Source organism: Pleurodeles waltl, chromosome 4_1 (assembly GCF_031143425.1).
Source record: "Pleurodeles waltl isolate 20211129_DDA chromosome 4_1, aPleWal1.hap1.20221129, whole genome shotgun sequence".
In the NCBI taxonomy this organism is placed as follows: Eukaryota; Metazoa; Chordata; class Amphibia; order Caudata; family Salamandridae; genus Pleurodeles; species Pleurodeles waltl.
Window position 1 is genome coordinate 54,295,927 of NC_090442.1, and position 23,333 is coordinate 54,319,259.

The 23,333-nt window shown below is 52.7% G+C and overlaps 11 non-coding genes across 11 annotated transcripts; 8 read left to right on the plus strand and 3 right to left on the minus strand.

Annotated features, from left to right (window-relative positions):
• Positions 1-155: 155 nt before the first annotated feature.
• Positions 156-226, minus strand: TRNAG-GCC (transfer RNA glycine (anticodon GCC)). The gene has a single exon. It is a non-coding gene; the product is annotated as a tRNA-Gly (tRNA).
• Positions 227-4,642: 4,416 nt separating this feature from the next.
• TRNAG-GCC (transfer RNA glycine (anticodon GCC)) lies at positions 4,643-4,713 on the minus strand. Its single transcript has one exon. It is a non-coding gene; the product is annotated as a tRNA-Gly (tRNA).
• A 1,705-nt stretch (positions 4,714-6,418) lies between these two features.
• On the plus strand, positions 6,419-6,492 carry TRNAN-GUU (transfer RNA asparagine (anticodon GUU)). Its single transcript has one exon. It is a non-coding gene; the product is annotated as a tRNA-Asn (tRNA).
• A 253-nt stretch (positions 6,493-6,745) lies between these two features.
• Positions 6,746-6,817, plus strand: TRNAW-CCA (transfer RNA tryptophan (anticodon CCA)). The gene has a single exon. It is a non-coding gene; the product is annotated as a tRNA-Trp (tRNA).
• A 2,175-nt stretch (positions 6,818-8,992) lies between these two features.
• Positions 8,993-9,064, plus strand: TRNAW-CCA (transfer RNA tryptophan (anticodon CCA)). The gene has a single exon. It is a non-coding gene; the product is annotated as a tRNA-Trp (tRNA).
• Positions 9,065-11,379: 2,315 nt separating this feature from the next.
• On the minus strand, positions 11,380-11,450 carry TRNAG-GCC (transfer RNA glycine (anticodon GCC)). Its single transcript has one exon. It is a non-coding gene; the product is annotated as a tRNA-Gly (tRNA).
• Positions 11,451-13,483: 2,033 nt separating this feature from the next.
• Positions 13,484-13,555, plus strand: TRNAW-CCA (transfer RNA tryptophan (anticodon CCA)). Its single transcript has one exon. It is a non-coding gene; the product is annotated as a tRNA-Trp (tRNA).
• A 1,829-nt stretch (positions 13,556-15,384) lies between these two features.
• Positions 15,385-15,458, plus strand: TRNAN-GUU (transfer RNA asparagine (anticodon GUU)). Its single transcript has one exon. It is a non-coding gene; the product is annotated as a tRNA-Asn (tRNA).
• A 2,500-nt stretch (positions 15,459-17,958) lies between these two features.
• Positions 17,959-18,030, plus strand: TRNAW-CCA (transfer RNA tryptophan (anticodon CCA)). The gene has a single exon. It is a non-coding gene; the product is annotated as a tRNA-Trp (tRNA).
• Positions 18,031-19,859: 1,829 nt separating this feature from the next.
• Positions 19,860-19,933, plus strand: TRNAN-GUU (transfer RNA asparagine (anticodon GUU)). The gene has a single exon. It is a non-coding gene; the product is annotated as a tRNA-Asn (tRNA).
• A 2,484-nt stretch (positions 19,934-22,417) lies between these two features.
• On the plus strand, positions 22,418-22,489 carry TRNAW-CCA (transfer RNA tryptophan (anticodon CCA)). The gene has a single exon. It is a non-coding gene; the product is annotated as a tRNA-Trp (tRNA).
• The last annotated feature ends 844 nt before the right edge of the window (positions 22,490-23,333 follow it).

The following is a 23,333-nucleotide window of genomic DNA, read 5'->3' on the forward strand; positions in this document are numbered from 1 at the left end:
CTGCATGCACAGGGACCTTGTGGCGCAACGGTAGCGCGTCTGACTCCAGATCAGAAGGTTGCGTGTTCAAATCACGTCGGGTCACTCTTTTACATTTTTTTGCCCACCAAGTCTATATCTCTGACTTCTAAAGCAAAGCCAAAAGAAGGGCGCTTTGCATTGGCCGGGAATCGAACCCGGGCCTCCCGCGTGGCAGGCGAGAATTCTACCACTGAACCACCAATGCTTCACTTACATAGGCTGAGCAGAGAGCCCTGCCGTAGACAGTAGTGATGAGGCCCATGCATTCGCATGGGACACCTATGAACAAAGTTTGCATGGCAAGCCTTGGACTGCCAAACGTTCACATGCTGATGGCAGGAATCAGATGCAGGAGACTGAAACTATGAATGTTTCTGCTTTTGCTAAGGACAGTGGTTTGGGGCCAGTGTTGTGCTTGACAGAGCACGACATCAGCCTGCTCTCTGGCTGCTCCCGGGAGAAGTGGCTGACAGAAAGCACCCTCCAGACCACCAGCAATCTTGTGTTTCACAACATGCCACTGTCACTGGACTTTCCTTCTGGGAAAGCCTAGTCACTGACCTGGCCAGATTCCCTGTCCTCCCCAAAATCCTAGGGAGAAACGGGCAGAGTTCTGCGCCCTGTGCCCTCTTTCGCGTCCCTAACGCGCTCCCAACGCGCCCTACAGCCCTGGTCGGGCACAGCCCTGGTCGGGTTCATACCACTGGGGCCTCTGCCGAGGAAGAGCCCCGGAAGCCTAGGGCCAGGCCTATTGCACAGGCATCTTAGACCAGGCCATTCCGGGATTGCTGTGTTTCACGTCCTGCCCTTCAACACTCCTGGGAGGGCTTTCCCTGAGAACCCTCATGTCTCTCCCCTCCCAGGAGGCTGTGGTTCTATGCAAAATAGGGGGTGCACCACGGGCCGTCCCCTTTCCTCTCTCTCGCCAATATCTTTCACCAAAGCTGAGCCCTGCAGGTAAATGTATCTATCTGGCTGAGGGGCCAGGGAGGGCCTTTGCCTGCAGTCTTACAAGCCAGAGTGCAGAGAAGGCAGCAGCTCTGGGACCGGGACTCTTCTCAAAGACATATCTAACATGCCACAGTGGAGCTGAGATGGGCAAGACACGTGTCTCACAGGCAGGCAGCACAACAAGACAGTGGCAGGAAACTATGCTAACAAGGAAAGAGAAAAGTCACGTGTCTCGTGGCCTTCCCACCATTAGACAGTAGTCTGCGCAAGAAAACATCCAACAGTGACAGGACAACCAAGCAAATGACAAACGCCGTGCTGAATAAAGTCATCTTACATGACATTTCGTATAAAGGCCCAGATCATGGGGATGATCGCGCAGAAGCAGCAAGTATCAGAGCCACCGAACCTGAGGTGAGTTACACGAGGAGAAAGGGCGACATGGGGACAGGGGCTAGGGGCTCAGGGAACAGCTACCACAATGCAACCTCGGGTGTGGGGATGCCACTCATTGCGGGTACTGCCCTGGGATTTCCTTTTAGAAAGAATCGCTGGTTAAAGTGTAGTGCACAAAAAACCCAACTCCTCGATTACACTATTAGATAACATCCTTTAACTGCCCCACCCACCCTGTGTGAGTCTCACCCACTTCCCGCCTGCTCCCTCTAGTCTGAGAGTTGTATCTCCACAAAAAACACACAGTGGGGCTCAATGAGCTGCTCATGTCTGACATGGACACCTAAGCAGTGCTGGATTCACAACCTGAAAGCCTGCAAAGGAAAGTGTGCCCGGCAGAAGATAAGCTGCCTGGCAACTCAGAACCTTCTTCTAAGAGAAGTAAGACATGTCACAATGGAGTCTAAGCCTACCTGTCTTATGCCAGGACCTTAGAGCTGCAGGCAGGAGCACAAAGGTAAAAACATATATTGAGTGCCAACACGCTCACTGTGGTGGTTGGTCTCTGTGGCGCAATCGGTTAGCGCGTGCGGCTGTTAACCGAATGGTTGGTGGTTCAAGCCCACCCAGGGACGTATGCTTTTGCCTACATCAAGTCCTGAATTAAAACACAGCTGTCTGGCTTTGCTCTTAGAGCTCTCGCTTTGCCTGCGTGACATGCTCTATCTCAACATTTCTATCTTCTCTCATCTCTTCACCTCTAGTCATTTCCACCAATAGGACTGGAAACGGGACACCAAGCCTTCTACTTTAACCACAGGCGTACTGAGGGCCAATAAAAGGCACAGAAGCATTTCTTGATCTGGGGCTGAGAACTGCATGCACAGGGACCTCGTGGCGCAACGGTAGCGCGTCTGACTCCAGATCAGAAGGTTGCGTGTTCAAATCACGTCAGGTCACTCTTTGACATTTTTTTGCCCACCAAGTCTATATCTCTGACTTCTAAAGCAAAGCCAAAAGAAGGGCGCTTTGCATTGGCCGGGAATCGAACCCGGGCCTCCCGCGGGGCAGGCGAGAATTCTACCACTGAACCACCAATGCTTCACTTACATAGGCTGAGCAGAGAGCCCTGCCGTAGACAGTAGTGATGAGGCCCATGCATTCGCATGGGACACCTATGAACAAAGTTTGCATGGCAAGCCTTGGACTGCCAAACGTTCACATGCTGATGGCAGGAATCAGATGCAGGAGACTGAAACTATGAATGTTTCTGCTTTTGCTAAGGACAGTGGTTTGGGGCCAGTGTTGTGCTTGACAGAGCACGACATCAGCCTGCTCTCTGGCTGCTCCCGGGAGAAGTGGCTGACAGAAAGCACCCTCCAGACCACCAGCAATCTTGTGTTTCACAACATGCCACTGTCACTGGACTTTCCTTCTGGGAAAGCCTAGTCACTGACCTGGCCAGATTCCCTGTCCTCCCCAAAATCCTGGGGAGAAACGGGCAGAGTTCTGCGCCCTGCGCCCTCTTTCGCGTCCCTAACGCGCTCCCAATGCGCCCTACAGCCCTGGTCGGGCACAGCCCTGGTCGGGCTCATACCACTGGGGCCTCTGCCGAGGAAGAGCCCCGGAAGCCTAGGGCCAGGCCTATTGCACAGGCATCTTAGACCAGGCCATTCCGGGATTGCTGTGTTTCACGTCCTGCCCTTCAACACTCCTGGGAGGGCTTTCCCTGAGAACCCTCATGTCTCTCCCCTCCCAGGAGGCTGTGGTTCTATGCAAAATAGGGGGTGCACCACGGGCCGTCCCCTTTCCTCTCTCTCGCCAATATCTTTCACCAAAGCTGAGCCCTGCAGGTAAATGTATCTATCTGGCTGAGGGGCCAGGGAGGGCCTTTGCCTGCAGTCTTACAAGCCAGAGTGCAGAGAAGGCAGCAGCTCTGGGACCGGGACTCTGCTCAAAGACATATCTAACATGCCACAGTGGAGCTGAGATGGGCACGACACGTGTCTCACAGGCAGGCAGCACAACAAGACAGTGGCAGGAAACTATGCTAACAAGGAAAGAGAAAAGTCACGTGTCTCGTGGCCTTCCCACCATTAGACAGTAGTCTGCGCAAGAAAACATCCAACAGTGACAGGACAACCAAGCAAATGACAAACGCCGTGCTGAATAAAGTCATCTTACATGACATTTCGTACAAAGGCCCAGATCATGGGGATGATCGCGCAGAAGAAGCAAGTATCAGAGCCACCGAACCTGAGGTGAGTTACACGAGGAGAAAGGGCGACATGGGGACAGGGGCTAGGGGCTCAGGGAACAGCTACCACAATGCAACCTCGGGTGTGGGGATGCCACTCATTGCGGGTACTGCCCTGGGATTTCCTTTTAGAAAGAATCGCTGGTTAAAGTGTAGTGCACAAAAAACCCAACTCCTCAATTACACTATTAGATAACATCCTTTAACTGCCCCACCCACCCTGTGTGAGTCTCACCCACTTCCCGCCTGCTCCCTCTAGTCTGAGAGTTGTATCTCCACAAAAAACACACAGTGGGGCTCAATGAGCTGCTCATGTCTGACATGGACACCTAAGCAGTGCTGGATTCACAACCTGAAAGCCTGCAAAGGAAAGTGTGCCCAGCAGAAGATAAGCTGCCTGGCAACTCAGAACCTTCTTCTAAGAGAAGTAAGACATGTCACAATGGAGTCTAAGCCTACCTGTCTTATGCCAGGACCTTAGAGCTGCAGGCAGGAGCACAAAGGTAAAAACATATATTGAGTCCCAACACGCTCACTGCAGTGGTTGGTCTCTGTGGCGCAATCGGTTACCGCGTTCGGCTGTTAACCGAAAGGTTGGTGGTTCAAGCCCACCCAGGGACGTATGCTTTTGCCTACATCAAGTCCTGAATTAAAACACAGCTGTCTGGCTTTGCTCTTAGAGCTCTCGCTTTGCCTGCGTGACATGCTCTATCTCAACATTTCTATCTTCTCTCATCTCTTCACCTCTAGTCATTTCCACCAATAGGACTGGAAACGGGCCACCAAGCCTTCTACTTTAACCACAGGCGTACTGAGGGCCAATAAAAGGCACAGAAGCATTTCTTGATCCGGGGCTGAGAACTGCATGAACAGGGACCTCGTGGCGAAACGGTAGTGCGTCTGACTCCAGATCAGAAGGTTGCGTGTTCAAATCACGTCGGGGTCACTCTTTGACATTTTTTTCCCCACCAAGTCTATATCTCTGACTTCTAAAGCAAAGCCAAAAGAAGGGCGCTTTGCATTGGCCGGGAATCGAACCCGGGCCTCCCGCGTGGCAGGCGAGAATTCTACCACTGAACCACCAATGCTTCATTTACATAGGCTGAGCAGAGAGCCCTGCCGTAGACAGTAGTGATGAGGCCCATGCATTCGCATGGGACACCTATGAACAAAGTTTGCATGGCAAGCCTTGGACTGCCAAACGTTCACATGCTGATGGCAGGAATCAGATGCAGGAGACTGAAACTATGAATGTTTCTGCTTTTGCTAAGGACAGTGGTTTGGGGCCAGTGTTGTGCTTGACAGAGCACGACATCAGCCTGCTCTCTGGCTGCTCCCGGGAGAAGTGGCTGACAGAAAGCACCCTCCAGACCACCAGCAATCTTGTGTTTCACAACATGCCACTGTCACTGGACTTTCCTTCTGGGAAAGCCTAGTCACTGACCTGGCCAGATTCCCTGTCCTCCCCAAAATCCTGGGGAGAAACGGGCAGAGTTCTGCGCCCTGCGCCCTCTTTCGCGTCCCTAACGCGCTCCCAACGCGCCCTACAGCCCTGGTCGGGCACAGCCCTGGTCGGGCTCATACCACTGGGGCCTCTGCCGAGGAAGAGCCCCGGAAGCCTAGGGCCAGGCCTATTGCACAGGCATCTTAGACCAGGCCATTCCGGGATTGCTGTGTTTCACGTCCTGCCCTTCAACACTCCTGGGAGGGCTTTCCCTGAGAACCCTCATGTCTCTGCCCTCCCAGGAGGCTGTGGTTCTATGCAAAATAGGGGGTGCACCACGGGCCGTCCCCTTTCCTCTCTCTCGCCAATATCTTTCACCAAAACTGAGCCCTGCAGGTAAATGTATCTATCTTGCTGAGGGGCCAGGGAGGGCCTTTGCCTGCAGTCTTACAAGCCAGAGTGCAGAGAAGGCAGCAGCTCTGGGACCGGGACTCTGCTCAAAGACATATCTAACATGCCACAGTGGAGCTGAGATGGGCAAGACACGTGTCTCACAGGCTGGCAGCACACCAAGACAGTGGCAGGAAACTATGCTAACAAGGAAAGAGAAAAGTCACGTGTCTCGTGGCCTTCCCACCATTAGACAGTAGTCTGCGCAAGAAAACATCCAACAGTGACAGGACAACCAAGCAAATGACAAACGCCGTGCTGAATAAAGTCATCTTACATGACATTTCGTACAAAGGCCCAGATCATGGGGATGATCGCGCAGCAGAAGCAGCAAGTATCAGAGCCACCGAACCTGGGGTGAGTTACACGAGGAGAAAGGGCGACATGGGGACAGGGGCTATGGGCTCAGGGAACAGCTACCACAATGCAACCTCGGGTGTGGGGATGCCCCTCATTGCGGGTACTGCCCTGGGATTTCCTTTTAGAAAGAATCGCTGGTTAAAGTGTAGTGCACAAAAAACCCAACTCCTCGATTAACTATTAGATAACATCCTTTAACTGCCCCACCCACCCTGTGTGAGTCTCACCCACTTCCCGCCTGCTCCCTCTAGTCTGAGAGTTGTATCTCCACAAAAAACACACAGTGGGGCTCAATGAGCTGCTCATGTCTGACATGGACACCTAAGCAGTGCTGGATTCACAACCTGAAAGCCTGCAAAGGAAAGTGTGCCCGGCAGAAGATAAGCTGCCTGGCAACTCAGAACCTTCTTCTAAGAGAAGTAAGACATGTCACAATGGAGTCTAAGCCTACCTGTCTTATGCCAGGACCTTAGAGCTGCAGGCAGGAGCACAAAGGTAAAAACATATATTGAGTCCCAACACGCTCACTGCGGTGGTTGGTCTCTGTGGCGCAATCGGTTAGCGCGTTCGGCTGTTAACCGAAAGGTTGGTGGTTCAAGCCCACCCAGGGACGTATGCTTTTGCCTACATCAAGTCCTGAATTAAAACACAGCTGTCTGGCTTTGCTCTTAGAGCTCTCGCTTTGCCTGCGTGACATGCTCTATCTCAACATTTCTATCTTCTCTCATCTCTTCACCTCTAGTCATTTCCACCAATAGGACTGGAAACGGGACACCAAGCCTTCTACTTTAACCACAGGCGTACTGAGGGCCAATAAAAGGCACAGAAGCATTTCTTGATCCGGGGCTGAGAACTGCATGCACAGGGACCTCGTGGCGCAACGGTAGCGCGTCTGACTCCAGATCAGAAGGTTGCGTGTTCAAATCACGTCGGGGTCACTCTTTGACATTTTTTTCCCCACCAAGTCTATATCTCTGACTTCTAAAGCAAAGCCAAAAGAAGGGCGCTTTACATTGGCCGTAAATCGAACCTGGGCCTCCCGCGTGGCAGGCGAGAATTCTACCACTGAACCACCAATGCTTCACTTACATAGGCTGAGCAGAGAGCCCTGCCGTAGACAGTAGTGATGAGGCCCATGCATTCGAATGGGACACCTATGAACAAAGTTTGCATGGCAAGCCTTGGACTGCCAAACGTTCACATGCTGATGGCAGGAATCAGATGCAGGAGACTGAAACTATGAATGTTTCTGCTTTTGCTAAGGACAGTGGTTTGGGGCCAGTGTTGTGCTTGACAGAGCACGACATCAGCCTGCTCTCTGGCTGCTCCCAGGAGAAGTGGCTGACAGAAAGCACCCTCCAGACCACCAGCAATCTTGTGTTTCACAACATGCCACTGTCACTGGACTTTCCTTCTGGGAAAGCCTAGTCACTGACCTGGCCAGATTCCCTGTCCTCCCCAAAATCCTGGGGAGAAACGGGCAGAGTTCTGCGCCCTGCGCCCTCTTTCGCGTCCCTAACGCGCTCCCAACGCGCCCTACAGCCCTGGTCGGGCACAGCCCTGGTCGGGCTCATACCACTGGGGCCTCTGCCGAGGAAGAGCCCCGGAAGCCTAGGGCCAGGCCTATTGCACAGGCATCTTAGACCAGGCCATTCCGGGATTGCTGTGTTTCACGTCCTGCCCTTCAACACTCCTGGGAGGGCTTTCCCTGAGAACCCTCATGTCTCTCCCCTCCCAGGAGGCTGTGGTTCTATGCAAAATAGGGGGTGCACCACGGGCCGTCCCCTTTCCTCTCTCTCGCCAATATCTTTCACCAAAGCTGAGCCCTGCAGGTAAATGTATCTATCTGGCTGAGGGGCCAGGGAGGGCCTTTGCCTGCAGTCTTACAAGCCAGAGTGCAGAGAAGGCAGCAGCTCTGGGACCGGGACTCTGCTCAAAGACATATCTAACATGCCACAGTGGAGCTGAGATGGGCAAGACACGTGTCTCACAGGCTGGCAGCACACCAAGACAGTGGCAGGAAACTATGCTAACAAGGAAAGAGAAAAGTCACGTGTCTCGTGGCCTTCCCACCATTAGACAGTAGTCTGCGCAAGAAAACATCCAACAGTGACAGGACAACCAAGCAAATGACAAACGCCGTGCTGAATAAAGTCATCTTACATGACATTTCGTACAAAGGCCCAGATCATGGGGATGATCGCGCAGCAGAAGCAGCAAGTATCAGAGCCACCGAACCTGGGGTGAGTTACACGAGGAGAAAGGGCGACATGGGGACAGGGGCTATGGGCTCAGGGAACAGCTACCACAATGCAACCTCGGGTGTGGGGATGCCACTCATTGCGGGTACTGCCCTGGGATTTCCTTTTAGAAAGAATCGCTGGTTAAAGTGTAGTGCACAAAAAACCCAACTCCTCGATTACACTATTAGATAACATCCTTTAACTGCCCCACCCACCCTGTGTGAGTCTCACCCACTTCCCGCCTGCTCCATCTAGTCTGAGAGTTGTATCTCCACAAAAAACACACAGTGGGGCTCAATGAGCTGCTCATGTCTGACATGGACACCTAAGCAGTGCTGGATTCACAACCTGAAAGCCTGCAAAGGAAAGTGTGCCCGGCAGAAGATAAGCTGCCTGGCAACTCAGAACCTTCTTCTAAGAGAAGTAAGACATGTCACAATTGAGTCTAAGCCTACCTGTCTTATGCCAGGACCTTAGAGCTGCAGGCAGGAGCACAAAGGTAAAAACATATATTGAGTCCCAACACGCTCACTGCGGTGGTTGGTCTCTGTGGCGCAATCGGTTAGCACGTTCAGCTGTTAACCGAAAGGTTGGTGGTTCAAGCCCACCCAGGGACGTATGCTTTTGCCTACATCAAGTCCTGAATTAAAACACAGCTGTCTGGCTTTGCTCTTAGAGCTCTCGCTTTGCCTGCGTGACATGCTCTATCTCAACATTTCTATCTTCTCTCATCTCTTCACCTCTAGTCATTTCCACCAATAGGACTGGAAACGGGCCACCAAGCCTTCTACTTTAACCACAGGCGTACTGAGGGCCAATAAAAGGCACAGAAGCATTTCTTGATCCGGGGCTGAGAACTGCATGCACAGAGACCTCGTGGCGCAACGGTAGCGCGTCTGACTCCAGATCAGAAGGTTGCGTGTTCAAATCACGTCGGGGTCACTCTTTGACATTTTTTTTCCCACCAAGTCTATATTTCTGACTTCTAAAGCAAAGCCAAAAGAAGGGCGCTTTGCATTGGCCAGGAATCGAACCCGGGCCTCCCGCGTGGCAGGCGAGAATTCTACCACTGAACCACCAATGCTTCACTTACATAGGCTGAGCAGAGAGCCCTGCCGTAGACAGTAGTGATGAGGCCCATGCATTTGCATGGGACACCTATGAACAAAGTTTGCATGGCAAGCCTTGGACTGCCAAACGTTCACATGCTGATGGCAGGAATCAGATGCAGGAGACTGAAACTATGAATGTTTCTGCTTTTGCTAAGGACAGTGGTTTGGGGCCAGTGTTGTGCTTGACAGAGCATGACATCAGCCTGCTCTCTGGCTGCTCCCGGGAGAAGTGGCTGACAGAAAGCACCCTCCAGACCACCAGCAATCTTGTGTTTCACAACATGCCACTGTCACTGGACTTTCCTTCTGGGAAAGCCTAGTCACTGACCTGGCCAGATTCCCTGTCCTCCCCAAAATCCTGGGGAGAAACGGGCAGAGTTCTGCGCCCTGCGCCCTCTTTCGCGTCCCTAACGCGCTCCCAATGCGCCCTACAGCCCTGGTCGGGCACAGCCCTGGTCGGGCTCATACCACTGGGGCCTCTGCCGAGGAAGAGCCCCGGAAGCCTAGGGCCAGGCCTATTGCACAGGCATCTTAGACCAGGCCATTCCGGGATTGCTGTGTTTCACGTCCTGCCCTTCAACACTCCTGGGAGGGCTTTCCCTGAGAACCCTCATGTCTCTCCCCTCCCAGGAGGCTGTGGTTCTATGCAAAATAGGGGGTGCACCACGGGCCGTCCCCTTTCCTCTCTCTCGCCAATATCTTTCACCAAAGCTGAGCCCTGCAGGTAAATGTATCTATCTGGCTGAGGGGCCAGGGAGGGCCTTTGCCTGCAGTCTTACAAGCCAGAGTGTAGAGAAGGCAGCAGCTCTGGGACCGGGACTCTGCTCAAAGACATATCTAACATGCCACAGTGGAGCTGAGATGGGCAAGACACGTGTCTCACAGGCTGGCAGCACACCAAGACAGTGGCAGGAAACTATGCTAACAAGGAAAGAGAAAAGTCACGTGTCTCGTGGCCTTCCCACCATTAGACAGTAGTCTGCGCAAGAAAACATCCAACAGTGACAGGACAACCAAGCAAATGACAAACGCCGTGCTAAATAAAGTCATCTTACATGACATTTCGTACAAAGGCCCAGATCATGGGGATGATCGCGCAGAAGCAGCAAGTATCAGAGCCACCGAACCTGAGGTGAGTTACACGAGGAGAAAGGGCGACATGGGGACAGGGGCTAGGGGCTCAGGGAACAGCTACCACAATGCAACCTCGGGTGTGGGGATGTCACTCATTGCGGGTACTGCCCTGGGATTTCCTTTTAGAAAGAATCGCTGGTTAAAGTGTAGTGCACAAAAAACCCAACTCCTCGATTACACTATTAGATAACATCCTTTAACTGCCCCACCCACCCTGTGTGAGTCTCACCCACTTCCCGCCTGCTCCCTCTAGTCTGAGAGTTGTATCTCCACAAAAAACACACAGTGGGGCTCAATGAGCTGCTCATGTCTGACATGGACACCTAAGCAGTGCTGGATTCACAACCTGAAAGCCTGCAAAGGAAAGTGTGCCCAGCAGAAGATAAGCTGCCTGGCAACTCAGAACCTTCTTCTAAGAGAAGTAAGACATGTCACAATGGAGTCTAAGCCTACCTGTCTTATGCCAGGACCTTAGAGCTGCAGGCAGGAGCACAAAGGTAAAAACATATATTGAGTCCCAACACGCTCACTGCAGTGGTTGGTCTCTGTGGCGCAATCGGTTACCGCGTTCGGCTGTTAACCGAAAGGTTGGTGGTTCAAGCCCACCCAGGGACGTATGCTTTTGCCTACATCAAGTCCTGAATTAAAACACAGCTGTCTGGCTTTGCTCTTAGAGCTCTCGCTTTGCCTGCGTGACATGCTCTATCTCAACATTTCTATCTTCTCTCATCTCTTCACCTCTAGTCATTTCCACCAATAGGACTGGAAACGGGCCACCAAGCCTTCTACTTTAACCACAGGCGTACTGAGGGCCAATAAAAGGCACAGAAGCATTTCTTGATCCGGGGCTGAGAACTGCATGAACAGGGACCTCGTGGCGAAACGGTAGTGCGTCTGACTCCAGATCAGAAGGTTGCGTGTTCAAATCACGTCGGGGTCACTCTTTGACATTTTTTTCCCCACCAAGTCTATATCTCTGACTTCTAAAGCAAAGCCAAAAGAAGGGCGCTTTGCATTGGCCGGGAATCGAACCCGGGCCTCCCGCGTGGCAGGCGAGAATTCTACCACTGAACCACCAATGCTTCACTTACATAGGCTGAGCAGAGAGCCCTGCCGTAGACAGTAGTGATGAGGCCCATGCATTCGCATGGGACACCTATGAACAAAGTTTGCATGGCAAGCCTTGGACTGCCAAACGTTCACATGCTGATGGCAGGAATCAGATGCAGGAGACTGAAACTATGAATGTTTCTGCTTTTGCTAAGGACAGTGGTTTGGGGCCAGTGTTGTGCTTGACAGAGCACGACATCAGCCTGCTCTCTGGCTGCTCCCGGGAGAAGTGGCTGACAGAAAGCACCCTCCAGACCACCAGCAATCTTGTGTTTCACAACATGCCACTGTCACTGGACTTTCCTTCTGGGAAAGCCTAGTCACTGACCTGGCCAGATTCCCTGTCCTCCCCAAAATCCTGGGGAGAAACGGGCAGAGTTCTGCGCCCTGCGCCCTCTTTCGCGTCCCTAACGCGCTCCCAACGCGCCCTACAGCCCTGGTCGGGCACAGCCCTGGTCGGGCTCATACCACTGGGGCCTCTGCCGAGGAAGAGCCCCGGAAGCCTAGGGCCAGGCCTATTGCACAGGCATCTTAGACCAGGCCATTCCGGGATTGCTGTGTTTCACGTCCTGCCCTTCAACAGTCCTGGGAGGGCTTTCCCTGAGAACCCTCATGTCTCTGCCCTCCCAGGAGGCTGTGGTTCTATGCAAAATAGGGGGTGCACCACGGGCCGTCCCCTTTCCTCTCTCTCGCCAATATCTTTCACCAAAACTGAGCCCTGCAGGTAAATGTATCTATCTGGCTGAGGGGCCAGGGAGGGCCTTTGCCTGCAGTCTTACAAGCCAGAGTGCAGAGAAGGCAGCAGCTCTGGGACCGGGACTCTGCTCAAAGACATATCTAACATGCCACAGTGGAGCTGAGATGGGCAAGACACGTGTCTCACAGGCTGGCAGCACACCAAGACAGTGGCAGGAAACTATGCTAACAAGGAAAGAGAAAAGTCACGTGTCTCGTGGCCTTCCCACCATTAGACAGTAGTCTGCGCAAGAAAACATCCAACAGTGACAGGACAACCAAGCAAATGACAAACGCCGTGCTGAATAAAGTCATCTTACATGACATTTCGTACAAAGGCCCAGATCATGGGGATGATCGCGCAGCAGAAGCAGCAAGTATCAGAGCCACCGAACCTGGGGTGAGTTACACGAGGAGAAAGGGCGACATGGGGACAGAGGCTATGGGCTCAGGGAACAGCTACCACAATGCAACCTCGGGTGTGGGGATGCCCCTCATTGCGGGTACTGCCCTGGGATTTCCTTTTAGAAAGAATCGCTGGTTAAAGTGTAGTGCACAAAAAACCCAACTCCTCGATTACACTATTAGATAACATCCTTTAACTGCCCCACCCACCCTGTGTGAGTCTCACCCACTTCCCGCCTGCTCCCTCTAGTCTGAGAGTTGTATCTCCACAAAAAACACACAGTGGGGCTCAATGAGCTGCTCATGTCTGACATGGACACCTAAGCAGTGCTGGATTCACAACCTGAAAGCCTGCAAAGGAAAGTGTGCCCGGCAGAAGATAAGCTGCCTGGCAACTCAGAACATTCTTCTAAGAGAAGTAAGACATGTCACAATGGAGTCTAAGCCTACCTGTCTTATGCCAGGACCTTAGAGCTGCAGGCATGAGCACAAAGGTAAAAACATATATTGAGTCCCAACACGCTCACTGCGGTGGTTGGTCTCTGTGGTGCAATCGGTTAGCGCGTTCGGCTGTTAACCGAAAGGTTGGTGGTTCAAGCCCACCCAGGGACGTATGCTTTTGCCTACATCAAGTCCTGAATTAAAACACAGCTGTCTGGCTGTGCTCTTAGAGCTCTCGCTTTGCCTGCGTGACATGCTCTATCTCAACATTTCTATCTTCTCTCATCTCTTCACCTCTAGTCATTTCCACCAATAGGACTGGAAACGGGACACCAAGCCTTCTACTTTAACCACAGGCGTACTGAGGGCCAATAAAAGGCACAGAAGCATTTCTTGATCCGGGGCTGAGAACTGCATGCACAGGGACCTCGTGGCGCAACGGTAGCGCGTCTGACTCCAGATCAGAAGGTTGCGTGTTCAAATCACGTCGGGGTCACTCTTTGACATTTTTTTCCCCACCAAGTCTATATCTCTGACTTCTAAAGCAAAGCCAAAAGAAGGGCGCTTTGCATTGGCCGTAAATCGAACCTGGGCCTCCCGCGTGGCAGGCGAGAATTCTACCACTGAACCACCAATGCTTCACTTACATAGGCTGAGCAGAGAGCCCTGCCGTAGACAGTAGTGATGAGGCCCATGCATTCGAATGGGACACCTATGAACAAAGTTTGCATGGCAAGCCTTGGACTGCCAAACGTTCACATGCTGATGGCAGGAATCAGATGCAGGAGACTGAAACTATGAATGTTTCTGCTTTTGCTAAGGACAGTGGTTTGGGGCCAGTGTTGTGCTTGACAGAGCACGACATCAGCCTGCTCTCTGGCTGCTCCCGGGAGAAGTGGCTGACAGAAAGCACCCTCCAGACCACCAGCAATCTTGTGTTTCACAACATGCCACTGTCACTGGACTTTCCTTCTGGGAAAGCCTACTCACTGACCTGGCCAGATTCCATGTCCTCCCCAAAATCCTGGGGAGAAACGGGCAGAGTTCTGCGCCCTGCGCCCTCTTTCGCGTCCCTAACGCGCTCCCAACGCGCCCTACAGCCCTGGTCGGGCTCATACCACTGGGGCCTCTGCCGAGGAAGAGCCCCGGAAGCCTAGGGCCAGGCCTATTGCACAGGCATCTTAGACCAGGCCATTCCGGGATTGCTGTGTTTCACGTCCTGCCCTTCAACTCTCCTGGGAGGGCTTTCCCTGAGAACCCTCATGTCTCTGCCCTCCCAGGAGGCTGTGGTTCTTTGGAAAATAGGGGGTGCACCACGGGCCGTCCCCTTTCCTCTCTCTCGCCAATATCTTTCACCAAAGCTGAGCCCTGCAGGTAAATGTATCTATCTGGCTGAGGGGCCAGGGAGGGCCTTTGCCTGCAGTCTTACAAGCCAGAGTGCAGAGAAGGCAGCAGCTCTGGGACCGGGACTCTGCTCAAAGACATATCTAACATGCCACAGTGGAGCTGAGATGGGCAAGACACGTGTCTCACAGGCAGGCAGCACAACAAGACAGTGGCAGGAAACTATGCTAACAAGGAAAGAGAAAAGTCACGTGTCTCGTGGCCTTCCCACCATTAGACAGTAGTCTGCGCAAGAAAACATCCAACAGTGACAGGACAACCAAGCAAATGACAAACGCTGTGCTGAATAAAGTCATCTTACATGACATTTCGTACAAAGGCCCAGATCATGGGGATGATCGCGCAGAAGCAGCAAGTATCAGAGCCACCGAACCTGAGGTGAGTTACACGAGGAGAAAGGGCGACATGGGGACAGGGGCTAGGGGCTCAGGGAACAGCTACCACAATGCAACCTCGGGTGTGGGGATGCCACTCATTGCGGGTACTGCCCTGGGATTTCCTTTTAGAAAGAATCGCTGGTTAAAGTGTAGTGCACAAAAAACCCAACTCCTCGATTACACTATTAGATAACATCCTTTAACTGCCCCACCCACCCTGTGTGAGTCTCACCCACTTCCCGCCTGCTCCCTCTAGTCTGAGAGTTGTATCTCCACAAAAAACACACAGTGGGGCTCAATGAGCTGCTCATGTCTGACATGGACACCTAAGCAGTGCTGGATTCACAACCTGAAAGCCTGCAAAGGAAAGTGTGCCCGGCAGAAGATAAGCTGCCTGGCAACTCAGAACCTTCTTCTAAGAGAAGTAAGACATGTCACAATGGAGTCTAAGCCTACCTGTCTTATGGCAGGACCTTAGAGCTGCAGGCAGGAGCACAAAGGTAAAAACATATATTGAGTCCCAACACGCTCACTGCGGTGGTTGGTCTCTGTGGCGCAATCGGTTAGCGCGTTCGGCTGTTAACCGAAAGGTTGGTGGTTCAAGCCCACCCAGGGACGTATGCTTTTGCCTACATCAAGTCCTGAATTAAAACACAGCTGTCTGGCTTTGCTCTTAGAGCTCTCGCTTTGCCTGCGTGACATGCTCTATCTCAACATTTCTATCTTCTATCATCTCTTCACCTCTAGTCATTTCCACCAATAGGACTGGAAACGGGCCACCAAGCCTTCTACTTTAACCACAGGCGTACTGAGGGCCAATAAAAGGCACAGAAGCATTTCATGATCCGGGGCTGAGAACTGCATGCACCAGGACCTCGTGGCGCAACAGTAGCGCGTCTGACTCCAGATCAGAAGGTTGCATGTTCAAATCACGTCGGGGTCACTCTTTGACATTTTTTTCCCCACCAAGTCTATATCTCTGACTTCTAAAGCAAAGCCAAAAGAAGGGTGCTTTGCATTGGCCGGGAATCGAACCCGGGCCTCCCACGTGGCAGGCGAGAATTCTACCACTGAACCACCAATGCTTCACTTACATAGGCTGAGCAGAGAGCCCTGCCGTAGACAGTAGTGATGAGGCCCATGCATTCGCATGGGACACCTATGAACAAATTTTGCATGGCAAGCCTTGGACTGCCAAACGTTCACATGCTGATGGCAGGAATCAGATGCAGGAGACTGAAACTATGAATGTGTCTGCTTTTGCTAAGGACAGTGGTTTGGGGCCAGTGTTGTGCTTGACAGAGCACGACATCAGCCTGCTCTCTGGCTGCTCCCGGGAGAAGTGGCTGACAGAAAGCACCCTCCAGACCACCAGCAATCTTGTGTTTCACAACATGCCACTGTCACTGGACTTTCCTTCTGGGAAAGCCTAGTCACTGACCTGGCCAGATTCCCTGTCCTCCCCAAAATCCTGGGGAGAAACGGGCAGAGTTCTGCGCCCTGCGCCCTCTTTCGCGTCCCTAACGCGCTCCCAACGCGCCCTACAGCCCTGGTCGGGCACAGCCCTGGTCGGGCTCATACCACTGGGGCCTCTGCCGAGGAAGAGCCCCGGAAGCCTAGGGCCAGGCCTATTGCACAGGCATCTTAGACCAGGCCATTCCGGGATTGCTGTGTTTCACGTCCTGCCCTTCAACACTCCTGGGAGGGCTTTCCCTGAGAACCCTCATGTCTCTGCCCTCCCAGGAGGCTGTGGTTCTATGCAAAACAGGGGGTGCACCACGGGCCGTCCCCTTTCCTCTCTCTCGCCAATATCTTTCACCAAAGCTGAGCCCTGCAGGTAAATGTATCTATCTGGCTGAGGGGCCAGGGAGGGCCTTTGCCTGCAGTCTTACAAGCCAGAGTGCAGAGAAGGCAGCAGCTCTGGGACCGGGACTCTGCTCAAAGACATATCTAACATGCCACAGTGGAGCTGAGATGGGCAAGACACGTGTCTCAAAGGCTGGCAGCACACCAAGACAGTGGCAGGAAACTATGCTAACAAGGAAAGAGAAAAGTCACGTGTCTCGTGGCCTTCCCACCATTAGACAGTAGTCTGCGCAAGAAAACATCCAACAGTGACAGGACAACCAAGCAAATGACAAACGCCGTGCTGAATAAAGTCATCTTACATGACATTTCGTACAAAGGCCCAGATCATGGGGATGATCGCGCAGCAGAAGCAGCAAGTATCAGAGCCACCGAACCTGGGGTGAGTTACACGAGGAGAAAGGGCGACATGGGGACAGGGGCTATGGGCTCAGGGAACAGCTACCACAATGCAACCTCGGGTGTGGGGATGCCACTCATTGCGGGTACTGCCCTGGGATTTCCTTTTAGAAAGAATCGCTGGTTAAAGTGTAGTGCACAAAAAACCCAACTCCTCGATTACACTATTAGATAACATCCTTTAACTGCCCCACCCACCCTGTGTGAGTCTCACCCACTTCCCGCCTGCTCCCTCTAGTCTGAGAGTTGTATCTCCACAAAAAACACACAGTGGGGCTCAATGAGCTGCTCATGTCTGACATGGACACCTAAGCAGTGCTGGATTCACAACCTGAAAGCCTGCAAAGGAAAGTGTGCCCGGCAGAGGATAAGCTGCCTGGCAACTCAGAACCTTCTTCTAAGAGAAGTAAGACATGTCACAATGGAGTCTAAGCCTACCTGTCTTATGCCAGGACCTTAGAGCTGCAGGCAGGAGCACAAAGGTAAAAATATATATAGAGTCCCAACACGCTCACTGCGGTGGTTGGTCTCTGTGGTGCAATCGGTTAGCGCGTTCGGCTGTTAACCGAAAGGTTGGTGGTTCAAGCCCACCCAGGGACGTATGCTTTTGCCTACATCAAGTCCTGAATTAAAACACAGCTGTCTGGCTTTGCTCTTAGAGCTCTCGCTTTGCCTGCGTGACATGCTCTATCTCACCATTTCTATCTTCTCTCATCTCTTCACCTCTAGTCATTTCCACCAATAGGACTGGAAACGGGCCACCAAGCCTTCTACTTTAACCACAGGCGTACTGAGGGCCAATAAAAGGCACAGAAGCATTTCTTGATCCGGGGCTGAGAACTGCATGCACAGGGACCTCGTGGCGCAACGGTAGCGCGTCTGACTCCAGATCAGAAGGTTGCGTGTTCAAATCACGTCGGGGTCACGCTTTGAGATTTTTTTCCCCACCAAGTCTATATCTCTGACTTCTAAAGCAAAGCCAAAAGAAGGGCGCTTTGCATTGGCCGGGAATCGAACCCAGGCCTCCCACGTGGCAGGCGAGAATTCTACCACTGAACCACCAATGCTTCACTTACATAGGCTGAGCAGAGAGCCCTGCCGTAGACAGTAGTGATGAGGCCCATGCATTCGCATGGGACACCTATGAACAAAGTTTGCATGGCAAGCCTTGGACTGCCAAACGTTCACATGCTGATGGCAGGAATCAGATGCAGGAGACTGAAACTATGAATGTTTCTGCTTTTGCTAAGGACAGTGGTTTGGGGCCAGTGTTGTGCTTGACAGAGCACGACATCAGCCTGCTCTCTGGCTGCTCCCGGGAGAAGTGGCTGACAGAAAGCACCCTCCAGACCACCAGCAATCTTGTGTTTCACAACATGCCACTGTCACTGGACTTTCCTTCTGGGAAAGCCTACTCACTGACCTGGCCAGATTCCATGTCCTCCCCAAAATCCTGGGGAGAAACGGGCAGAGTTCTGCGCCCTGCGCCCTCTTTCGCGTCCCTAACGCGCTCCCAACGCGCCCTACAGCCCTGGTCGGGCTCATACCACTGGGGCCTCTGCCGAGGAAGAGCCCCGGAAGCCTAGGGCCAGGCCTATTGCACAGGCATCTTAGACCAGGCCATTCCGGGATTGCTGTGTTTCACGTCCTGCCCTTCAACTCTCCTGGGAGGGCTTTCCCTGAGAACCCTCATGTCTCTGCCCTCCCAGGAGGCTGTGGTTCTTTGGAAAATAGGGGGTGCACCACGGGCCGTCCCCTTTCCTCTCTCTCGCCAATATCTTTCACCAAAGCTGAGCCCTGCAGGTAAATGTATCTATCTGGCTGAGGGGCCAGGGAGGGCCTTTGCCTGCAGTCTTACAAGCCAGAGTGCAGAGAAGGCAGCAGCTCTGGGACCGGGACTCTGCTCAAAGACATATCTAACATGCCACAGTGGAGCTGAGATGGGCAAGACACGTGTCTCACAGGCAGGCAGCACAACAAGACAGTGGCAGGAAACTATGCTAACAAGGAAAGAGAAAAGTCACGTGTCTCGTGGCCTTCCCACCATTAGACAGTAGTCTGCGCAAGAAAACATCCAACAGTGACAGGACAACCAAGCAAATGACAAACGCTGTGCTGAATAAAGTCATCTTACATGACATTTCGTACAAAGGCCCAGATCATGGGGATGATCGCGCAGAAGCAGCAAGTATCAGAGCCACCGAACCTGAGGTGAGTTACACGAGGAGAAAGGGCGACATGGGGACAGGGGCTAGGGGCTCAGGGAACAGCTACCACAATGCAACCTCGGGTGTGGGGATGCCACTCATTGCGGGTACTGCCCTGGGATTTCCTTTTAGAAAGAATCGCTGGTTAAAGTGTAGTGCACAAAAAACCCAACTCCTCGATTACACTATTAGATAACATCCTTTAACTGCCCCACCCACCCTGTGTGAGTCTCACCCACTTCCCGCCTGCTCCCTCTAGTCTGAGAGTTGTATCTCCACAAAAAACACACAGTGGGGCTCAATGAGCTGCTCATGTCTGACATGGACACCTAAGCAGTGCTGGATTCACAACCTGAAAGCCTGCAAAGGAAAGTGTGCCCGGCAGAAGATAAGCTGCCTGGCAACTCAGAACCTTCTTCTAAGAGAAGTAAGACATGTCACAATGGAGTCTAAGCCTACCTGTCTTATGCCAGGACCTTAGAGCTGCAGGCAGGAGCACAAAGGTAAAAACATATATTGAGTCCCAACACGCTCACTGCGGTGGTTGGTCTCTGTGGCGCAATCGGTTAGCGCGTTCGGCTGTTAACCGAAAGGTTGGTGGTTCAAGCCCACCCAGGGACGTATGCTTTTGCCTACATCAAGTCCTGAATTAAAACACAGCTGTCTGGCTTTGCTCTTAGAGCTCTCGCTTTGCCTGCGTGACATGCTCTATCTCAACATTTCTATCTTCTCTCATCTCTTCACCTCTAGTCATTTCCACCAATAGGACTGGAAACGGGCCACCAAGCCTTCTACTTTAACCACAGGCGTACTGAGGGCCAATAAAAGGCACAGAAGCATTTCATGATCCGGGGCTGAGAACTGCATGCACCAGGACCTCGTGGCGCAACAGTAGCGCGTCTGACTCCAGATCAGAAGGTTGCATGTTCAAATCACGTCGGGGTCACTCTTTGACATTTTTTTCCCCACCAAGTCTATATCTCTGACTTCTAAAGCAAAGCCAAAAGAAGGGTGCTTTGCATTGGCCGGGAATCGAACCCGGGCCTCCCACGTGGCAGGCGAGAATTCTACCACTGAACCACCAATGCTTCACTTACATAGGCTGAGCAGAGAGCCCTGCCGTAGACAGTAGTGATGAGGCCCATGCATTCGCATGGGACACCTATGAACAAATTTTGCATGGCAAGCCTTGGACTGCCAAACGTTCACATGCTGATGGCAGGAATCAGATGCAGGAGACTGAAACTATGAATGTGTCTGCTTTTGCTAAGGACAGTGGTTTGGGGCCAGTGTTGTGCTTGACAGAGCACGACATCAGCCTGCTCTCTGGCTGCTCCCGGGAGAAGTGGCTGACAGAAAGCACCCTCCAGACCACCAGCAATCTTGTGTTTCACAACATGCCACTGTCACTGGACTTTCCTTCTGGGAAAGCCTAGTCACTGACCTGGCCAGATTCCCTGTCCTCCCCAAAATCCTGGGGAGAAACGGGCAGAGTTCTGCGCCCTGCGCCCTCTTTCGCGTCCCTAACGCGCTCCCAACGCGCCCTACAGCCCTGGTCGGGCTCATACCACTGGGGCCTCTGCCGAGGAAGAGCCCCGGAAGCCTAGGGCCAGGCCTATTGCACAGGCATCTTAGACCAGGCCATTCCGGGATTGCTGTGTTTCACGTCCTGCCCTTCAACACTCCTGGGAGGGCTTTCCCTGAGAACCCTCATGTCTCTGCCCTCCCAGGAGGCTGTGGTTCTATGCAAAATAGGGGGTGCACCACGGGCCGTCCCCTTTCCTCTCTCTCGCCAATATCTTTCACCAAAGCTGAGCCCTGCAGGTAAATGTATCTATCTGGCTGAGGGGCCAGGGAGGGCCTTTGCCTGCAGTCTTACAAGCCAGAGTGCAGAGAAGGCAGCAGCTCTGGGACCGGGACTCTGCTCAAAGACATATCTAACATGCCACAGTGGAGCTGAGATGGGCAAGACACGTGTCTCAAAGGCTGGCAGCACACCAAGACAGTGGCAGGAAACTATGCTAACAAGGAAAGAGAAAAGTCACGTGTCTTGTGGCCTTCCCACCATTAGACAGTAGTCTGCGCAAGAAAACATCCAACAGTGACAGGACAACCAAGCAAATGACAAACGCCGTGCTGAATAAAGTCATCTTACATGACATTTCGTACAAAGGCCCAGATCATGGGGATGATCGCGCAGCAGAAGCAGCAAGTATCAGAGCCACCGAACCTGGGGTGAGTTACACGAGGAGAAAGGGCGACATGGGGACAGGGGCTATGGGCTCAGGGAACAGCTACCACAATGCAACCTCGGGTGTGGGGATGCCACTCATTGCGGGTACTGCCCTGGGATTTCCTTTTAGAAAGAATCGCTGGTTAAAGTGTAGTGCACAAAAAACCCAACTCCTCGATTACACTATTAGATAACATCCTTTAACTGCCCCACCCACCCTGTGTGAGTCTCACCCACTTCCCGCCTGCTCCCTCTAGTCTGAGAGTTGTATCTCCACAAAAAACACACAGTGGGGCTCAATGAGCTGCTCATGTCTGACATGGACACCTAAGCAGTGCTGGATTCACAACCTGAAAGCCTGCAAAGGAAAGTGTGCCCGGCAGAGGATAAGCTGCCTGGCAACTCAGAACCTTCTTCTAAGAGAAGTAAGACATGTCACAATGGAGTCTAAGCCTACCTGTCTTATGCCAGGACCTTAGAGCTGCAGGCAGGAGCACAAAGGTAAAAATATATATAGAGTCCCAACACGCTCACTGCGGTGGTTGGTCTCTGTGGTGCAATCGGTTAGCGCGTTCGGCTGTTAACCGAAAGGTTGGTGGTTCAAGCCCACCCAGGGACGTATGCTTTTGCCTACATCAAGTCCTGAATTAAAACACAGCTGTCTGGCTTTGCTCTTAGAGCTCTCGCTTTGCCTGCGTGACATGCTCTATCTCACCATTTCTATCTTCTCTCATCTCTTCACCTCTAGTCATTTCCACCAATAGGACTGGAAACGGGCCACCAAGCCTTCTACTTTAACCACAGGCGTACTGAGGGCCAATAAAAGGCACAGAAGCATTTCTTGATCCGGGGCTGAGAACTGCATGCACAGGGACCTCGTGGCGCAACGGTAGCGCGTCTGACTCCAGATCAGAAGGTTGCGTGTTCAAATCACGTCGGGGTCACTCTTTGAGATTTTTTTCCCCACCAAGTCTATATCTCTGACTTCTAAAGCAAAGCCAAAAGAAGGGCGCTTTGCATTGGCCGGGAATCGAACCCAGGCCTCCCACGTGGCAGGCGAGAATTCTACCACTGAACCACCAATGCTTCACTTACATAGGCTGAGCAGAGAGCCCTGCCGTAGACAGTAGTGATGAGGCCCATGCATTCGCATGGGACACCTATGAACAAAGTTTGCATGGCAAGCCTTGGACTGCCAAACGTTCACATGCTGATGGCAGGAATCAGATGCAGGAGACTGAAACTATGAATGTTTCTGCTTTTGCTAAGGACAGTGGTTTGGGGCCAGTGTTGTGCTTGACAGAGCACGACATCAGCCTGCTCTCTGGCTGCTCCCGGGAGAAGTGGCTGACAGAAAGCACCCTCCAGACCACCAGCAATCTTGTGTTTCACAACATGCCACTGTCACTGGACTTTCCTTCTGGGAAAGCCTACTCACTGACCTGGCCAGATTCCATGTCCTCCCCAAAATCCTGGGGAGAAACGGGCAGAGTTCTGCGCCCTGCGCCCTCTTTCGCGTCCCTAACGCGCTCCCAACGCGCCCTACAGCCCTGGTCGGGCTCATACCACTGGGGCCTCTGCCGAGGAAGAGCCCCGGAAGCCTAGGGCCAGGCCTATTGCACAGGCATCTTAGACCAGGCCATTCCGGGATTGCTGTGTTTCACGTCCTGCCCTTCAACTCTCCTGGGAGGGCTTTCCCTGAGAACCCTCATGTCTCTGCCCTCCCAGGAGGCTGTGGTTCTTTGGAAAATAGGGGGTGCACCACGGGCCGTCCCCTTTCCTCTCTCT